This window comes from Bison bison, unplaced genomic scaffold (genome assembly GCF_000754665.1).
Source record: "Bison bison bison isolate TAMUID 2011002044 unplaced genomic scaffold, Bison_UMD1.0 scf7180017864371, whole genome shotgun sequence".
In the NCBI taxonomy this organism is placed as follows: Eukaryota; Metazoa; Chordata; class Mammalia; order Artiodactyla; family Bovidae; genus Bison; species Bison bison.
In genome coordinates, this window is record NW_011494943.1 from 13,633,368 (window position 1) to 13,639,416 (window position 6,049).

The 6,049-nt window shown below is 41.6% G+C and overlaps 1 long non-coding RNA gene across 1 annotated transcript; it reads right to left on the reverse strand.

Annotated features, from left to right (window-relative positions):
• Positions 1 to 1,364: 1,364 nt before the first annotated feature.
• On the reverse strand, positions 1,365 to 2,148 carry LOC105000474. Its single transcript, XR_826751.1, has 2 exons — positions 1,972 to 2,148; positions 1,365 to 1,717 (listed from the first exon to the last, which is right to left on the reverse strand). It is a non-coding gene; the product is annotated as an uncharacterized LOC105000474 (long non-coding RNA).
• Between the last annotated feature and the right edge of the window lie 3,901 nt (positions 2,149 to 6,049).

Below are 6,049 nucleotides of genomic sequence, written 5' to 3' on the forward strand. Positions count from 1 at the left end.
AGTCTATGGGGTCGCGGAGTCGGACACGACTGAGCGACTGAACTGAACTGAGTTCGGCTTTTCCTCCTTAACAAACTAACCCAAATCTTAGTGGCTTAACGCAGTCATTTATTTGCTCACGATTCTGTGGGTAGACAATTGGGGCTTGCTCAACAGGACAGTGATTTTGCTGACTTCTGAGCTCACCTGAGCATCTTAGCAATTGGCACATTCCCTTTTTCTCATCAGTAAAGTGCCAGGATTGACTGACTGCACTACACTCTCCCATTTTTTTCATCTTGCTAGTGTCACTCATGGCATACCATATTCTGTATCTTATACCAGTTTTGCTATTTGTGAAGTTGTTTGTGATCAGCTTTGAAGCATCACCTGATTCTATGCCCTATGCCTAACTTTGTGAGTAGATGTAATGCTTGCCATATGACCTTTCTATAAATTGCAAAGTATGTATTTTAAAAACTTTTTATGACACAGCAGTAATTCTAATTCATGGCAGAAAATTTGGGAAATATGGAAAAACATAAGATAAAAAATATGCAGATGACACAACCCTTATGGCAGAAAGCGAAGAGGAACTAAAAAGCCTCTTGATGAAAGTGAGAGAATGAAAAAGAATGAAAAAGTTGGCTTAAAGTTCAACATTCAGAAAACTAAGATCATGGCATCTGGTCCCATCACTTCATGGGAAATAGATGGGGAAACAGTGGAAACAGCGTCAGACTTCATTTTGGGGGGCTCCAAAATCACTGCAGATGGTGGTTGCAGCCATGAAATTAAAAGATGCTTACTCCTTGGAAGGGAAGTTATGACCAACCTAGATAGCATATTCAAAAGCAGAGACATTACTTTGCCAACAAAGGTCCATTTAGTCAAGGCTATGGTTTTTCCTGTGGTCATGTATGGATGTGAGAGTTGGACTGTGAAGAAAGCTGAGTGCCGAAGAATTGATGCTTTTGAACTGTGGTGTTGGAGAAGACTCTTGAGAGTCCCTTGGACTGCAAGGAGACCCAACCAGCCCATCCTAAAGGAGATCAGTTCTGGGTGTTCACTGGAAGGACTGATGCTGAAGCTGAAACTCCAATACTTTGGCCACCTCATGCGAAGAGTCGACTCATTGGAAAAGACCCTGATGCTGGGAGGGATTGGGGGCAGGAGGAGAAGGGGACGACAGAGGATGAGATGGCTGGATGGCATCACTGACTCGATGGACATGAGTTTGGGTAAACTCCAGGAGTTGGTGATGGACAGGGAGGCCTGGTGAGCTGCAATTCATGGGATCACAAAGAGTCGGACACGACTGAGCGACTGAACTGAACTGAAGATAAAAAACATTTTTAAGCCCATAATCCCTGCAGCCCAAAATAGTATTTCTTCCTGGTATTTTTTTCTATATGTACTTTTTCTGCATTTTTCAAAATTTGCACAATGAACATGCTGTCACATTTGTAATCAGAAAACAAACATTCGCAGTTACAATAGGGATCTATCATGCTCTTTGGCCAGAGAGAGAAAATGAGAAAATAAACAGCAGGACAGGACTCCCCACTGTTACTGCTGCAAAGGCCCTGACACTGGGACTTGATTGTTTTCAGGAGCTGAAGTACTTCGTGGATCTCTTCCGCGCCACATATTCTTTACTCAGCATTCCAGGCTGCCTGAGCTCTTGGCAGATTAAAAACAAACTCAGTCGACCTCTGGATGGCTTTTGAAGTATCTGCTGAGAAATGCCAAAAGTGACGTTCATTCATTAATGTTATCTAATACCCAGCTCCTCCTTCCATTGTCCCCGATTCTCAAAAATATCTTTTTACAATTTGTTAGAAACAGTATCCAAAGAACCACAGCGTCCTCTAACGTCTGTAAAGTTTCTACTTTGTCTTTTCTTCCCAGGGCCCGTTCAATTGAGCGCGGTGAGGCCGCTGTCAAGCGCACACCAATCCCCAGAAGCGGAGCGCCGGCCAGACCCCATACCTCGGATGCAAGCTCCTGCCTCCACTGGGAGCATCGCCAAAGTGAGTGGGCTTCGGCGGTTACCATGGAGATTCTGGCTTGCGGCCCTGGTTGGCTGAGACGCCTCCGACACCGCCCCCTGTGCTCAGCTCAGGGAGAGAGGTAAGCAGAAGCGGAGATTTCACAGGGACTTCTGGGAAAGGGAAGTCCCTGAGAACGGAAACGGAAGCGGCTTGGCCCGGTGCGTTCTGGGAGTTGCAGTTCAGTTGTCTGGGGCTCTTGTGCCCTCAGGCCAAGCGGTCTGGGAGCGTCGCGCGAGTAGCCACAGACGCCGGAAGGCTGCCTGGAGCTTGGTTTCACGAAAGGTCGGTGCGGCCCAAGGCCCTGCTGTCCCGCCTCCACTCTGACCGGGAGCAGCGGCCATTCGGCGTTGGGGCTTGGCGGGGAGCTGGACCCCAGGTCTCTCAGAAGCCGCGGAGCCCCAGGGCACCCGCTCGGCTTGGGAAGAGCAGAGGTGGAAAGGGAAAGGAAAGCCAAGTGCTTAAAAGGAGATCTGAACGGACCCAGAATTTCCTGGTTGTGACAGCAGCCTTGGTGCAGTGGGCCAGATTTTAGTCTCAGGACTGCAACCTGCAACCCCTAGACGGTGAGCCTTTGCCAAAATATTTGCTTGGAAACCCCAAATTTGACTTGAAGCAGTTGTTTTTTTGGAGGCCTTGTGAAGGACTTGCATTTATCTTTACACTATAATTTACACCTTTCCAAGATTTCTTAACACTTGCTGAAAATTGAGTATGCAAATCTTTAATTAAGGAAGCAAAGTAACTTCCACAATTTAAGTGACTATTCATTTGGGTTTCTCAGAGGTTTGTATTTGTTAAAAAAAAAAAAAAAAAAAGAGAGAGAGAGAAAGGAACAATTCTCTAGTGCCTTACCTCTCTTGATACCAGAACATCTCTTATGTTTATGATCGGTGAAAATGCTCTTGTCTCTAGTTAATGATTCCACCCAAATGTTAACTGTGATCTTAGATCACCTTGTCATACTGCCCTTCCATTTTCAACCAGTTTGATAACACCTCCTCAGACTCTGTATCTTCTCTAGTATGGTATCTTGTCTTTTCTGTTGACTGGAGGTCAGTCTTTGACCTTCAACACAGACTTTTTGGGAAATTCAGGTTATATCCTTTTAAAAACTAATAATGCTTGAAACATTTCACAATGTTTAAGTAATGACAGTTTTTATTTTGTTGCATATTTTCTTTTCCAATTAGCAGAATTCTCAGTTTCTGAAATTAGTCTCAGCCCAGGAAAGAATTGTGGATATCTAAGGAGAAGGCAATGACACCCCACTCCAGTACTCTCGCCTGGAAAATCCCATGGACGGAGGAGCCTGGTAGGCTGCAGTCGTGGGGTCGCTGGGAGTCGACTTCACTTTCACTTTTCTCTTTCATGCATTGGAGAAGGAAATGGCAACCCACTCCAGTGTCCTTGCCTGGAGAATCCCAGGGACAGGGGAGCCTGGTGGGCTGCCGTCTCTGGGGTCGCAGAGTCGGACATGACTGAAGCGACTTAGCAGCAGCAGCAGCAGGAGATATTGATGTCTTGAGAGGCACTTATTCAGAGAGGGATAAATCTGTATGTGCAACTTAGGGGTGAATGTTTAGGAATGCAATCTCAAAAATGTTGTGCAAGGGGCTCTCCTTAATGCCTTAAATTCTGTTCTATTCAGATTTAGACCTTCCTCAGTTATCCCTTGGTACATTGCTTTTTCAGGTGCTGTTTTTACATGCCTTACTGGCTTCTCTCCAGGTGCTGTCACTCTGACGGCATCATTCTTGTGCATTTTCTAATACTGTTACGCATCCCCTTCATTGTTTGTTTTTTGAAGAGGTACCTGTCCATTCTCTCATTTAAGCTCCGATCAGTCTCCAGATACTGCGGTAGTATAGTGGACAAAGCCTAAGTTCTATATCTGACCATCTCATTAATAACTTCTGTATCTTTAGGTTAATCACATAACCTCTCTAGTTCTAAACTTGCTTATCTTTAAATGAGAAGGTTAAAGTTCTACATCTTTAAAACATTTTTTTTCAGCTTTCAGAGTCTTTGCCTATTGAGCCAGCTTCTTTCCTACCACTTCTGCCTCTATTTCTCTCTACTGCACTGGCTTATTATTTTCCCAGATTTCAAGACTGTAAACATGCATTCTAATTTTAGTAAGGTTATTTTTTTTAAAATCCTGAGTGCAGTTCCCCAGCACAGAAAATGTTTTTATAAATTTTTTATTCCCCTCAGATATGAAGACCAGAGCAGATACCAAAGAGATCAGTAGAATATACTTTTGAGTGAGCAGCAACATTTCTGTCATCATTGAAAGGCTCAGAGGAGTTGTGTCCAAAGAATATTTATTTGAAGGAATCTGTGAATTTGAGGCCAAGATAGAAAAGCGAAAAGAGAACTCTATAGGCAAAATTTCAACAACAAAAAAATCTTTTGCCCAAACCAGTGGTTTTTAGCCAATAATAGTTGCCCATGAAAACTATCTTGTGAGGAAAATGGGCATACTTTTAATGAATTTGAGAGAAGTTTTGATCTAAGATCTAAACTTATCCCAAAACATATTATTTGTTCAGAAGAGAAACTACATATATTTGATCCAATTGGGAAAAATGTCAAATGGAATTTATCTCCAGTTAAAAGTCAAAGAACTTCTAAAAAGAAAGCATAATTGTAGTGACTTTGGAAAAAAATTTCAGTGACCGTTCAAACTTTTTTTTTATCAAGAATTCATATTGGTGAAAAACCTCATAAGTGTGAAGACTGTGGAAAAGCATTTATCCAGAATTCATGTCTTACTGAATATCAGAGAACTTATACTGGAGAAAAACCCTGTAAATTTGTAGGAAAGCATTCACTGTAAATTCATCTGTTCAGCATCAGAGAATTCACACTGGGGAGAAACCTTATATATGTAATGAATATAGGAAAACCTTCAGTGACTACTCATCCTTTATTCAACATCAAAGAAGTCACAGTGGGGAGAAACCCTATGAATGCCTTGATTGTGGGAAGTCCTTCACTGATATCTCATCTCTTACACAACATCAGAAAATTTACATGGAAGTGAAACCCTGTAAGTGTAGTGATTGTGGGAAGGCATTCAGATGAAGTGCACACCTTACCCAACACCAGAGAATTCATACTGGGGAAAAGCTTTATTAATGTAATGAATGTGGAAAAGCATTCAGTGCCCACTCAGTGTTTACACAACACCAAAGGATTCACACTGGAGAAAACCCTCATACATGCAGTGAATGTGGGAAGGACTTCCCTGAAAACTCATCCCTTACTGAAGATCACTGAATTCATACTGGAGAGAAACCTTATGAACACAGCAAATGTGGTAAAGCATTTAGCCAGAGCACTCATCTTACTCAACATCAGACTTCATACTGGAGAGAAACCCTTTAAATGTGAGACGTGGAAAAGCATCTGGTAACAGTTCAATCCTGATCAGACATCAGCAGCTTCACACATTAGTCATCTTAATGATACTGTTTCGTGGACTACTCTATCCTTTCATGATCCACTCTTAACATTTTGGTCATATGTCTCTTACCCATGCCACCCACTCTTCTGCTTACAATTAGAATCTAGGAATGTTGTACTCCTGGGATAAAGTGAAACACTGGGTAATATTTTAGGTTTCCCATACTGACACTGTTTTGTTAGGTGCATAGAGATTTAGACTATTTTCTTTTTTTTTCTTCATATATATATTTTATTGAAGTATAGTTGACTTACAGTGTTTCAGGTGCACAGCAAGGTAATTCAGTTATACATATACCTTGTTTATATTATTTTTCAGATTATTTTCCATTATAGGTTATTACAAAATATTGACTATAGTTTCCCGTGCTATACAGTTAACCTTTGTTGCTTGTGTTGCATATCTATTTTTTTCTGAATTTTAGATATAAGAAAGAGGAGGATTATACCTCAACACTTTATTTTTTTTTATTTTTTTATTTGATAAATTTAACGCCTTTTATTGCCATAGCTCATTTTACTGTGCTTTGCTTTAGTGAGCTTTATAG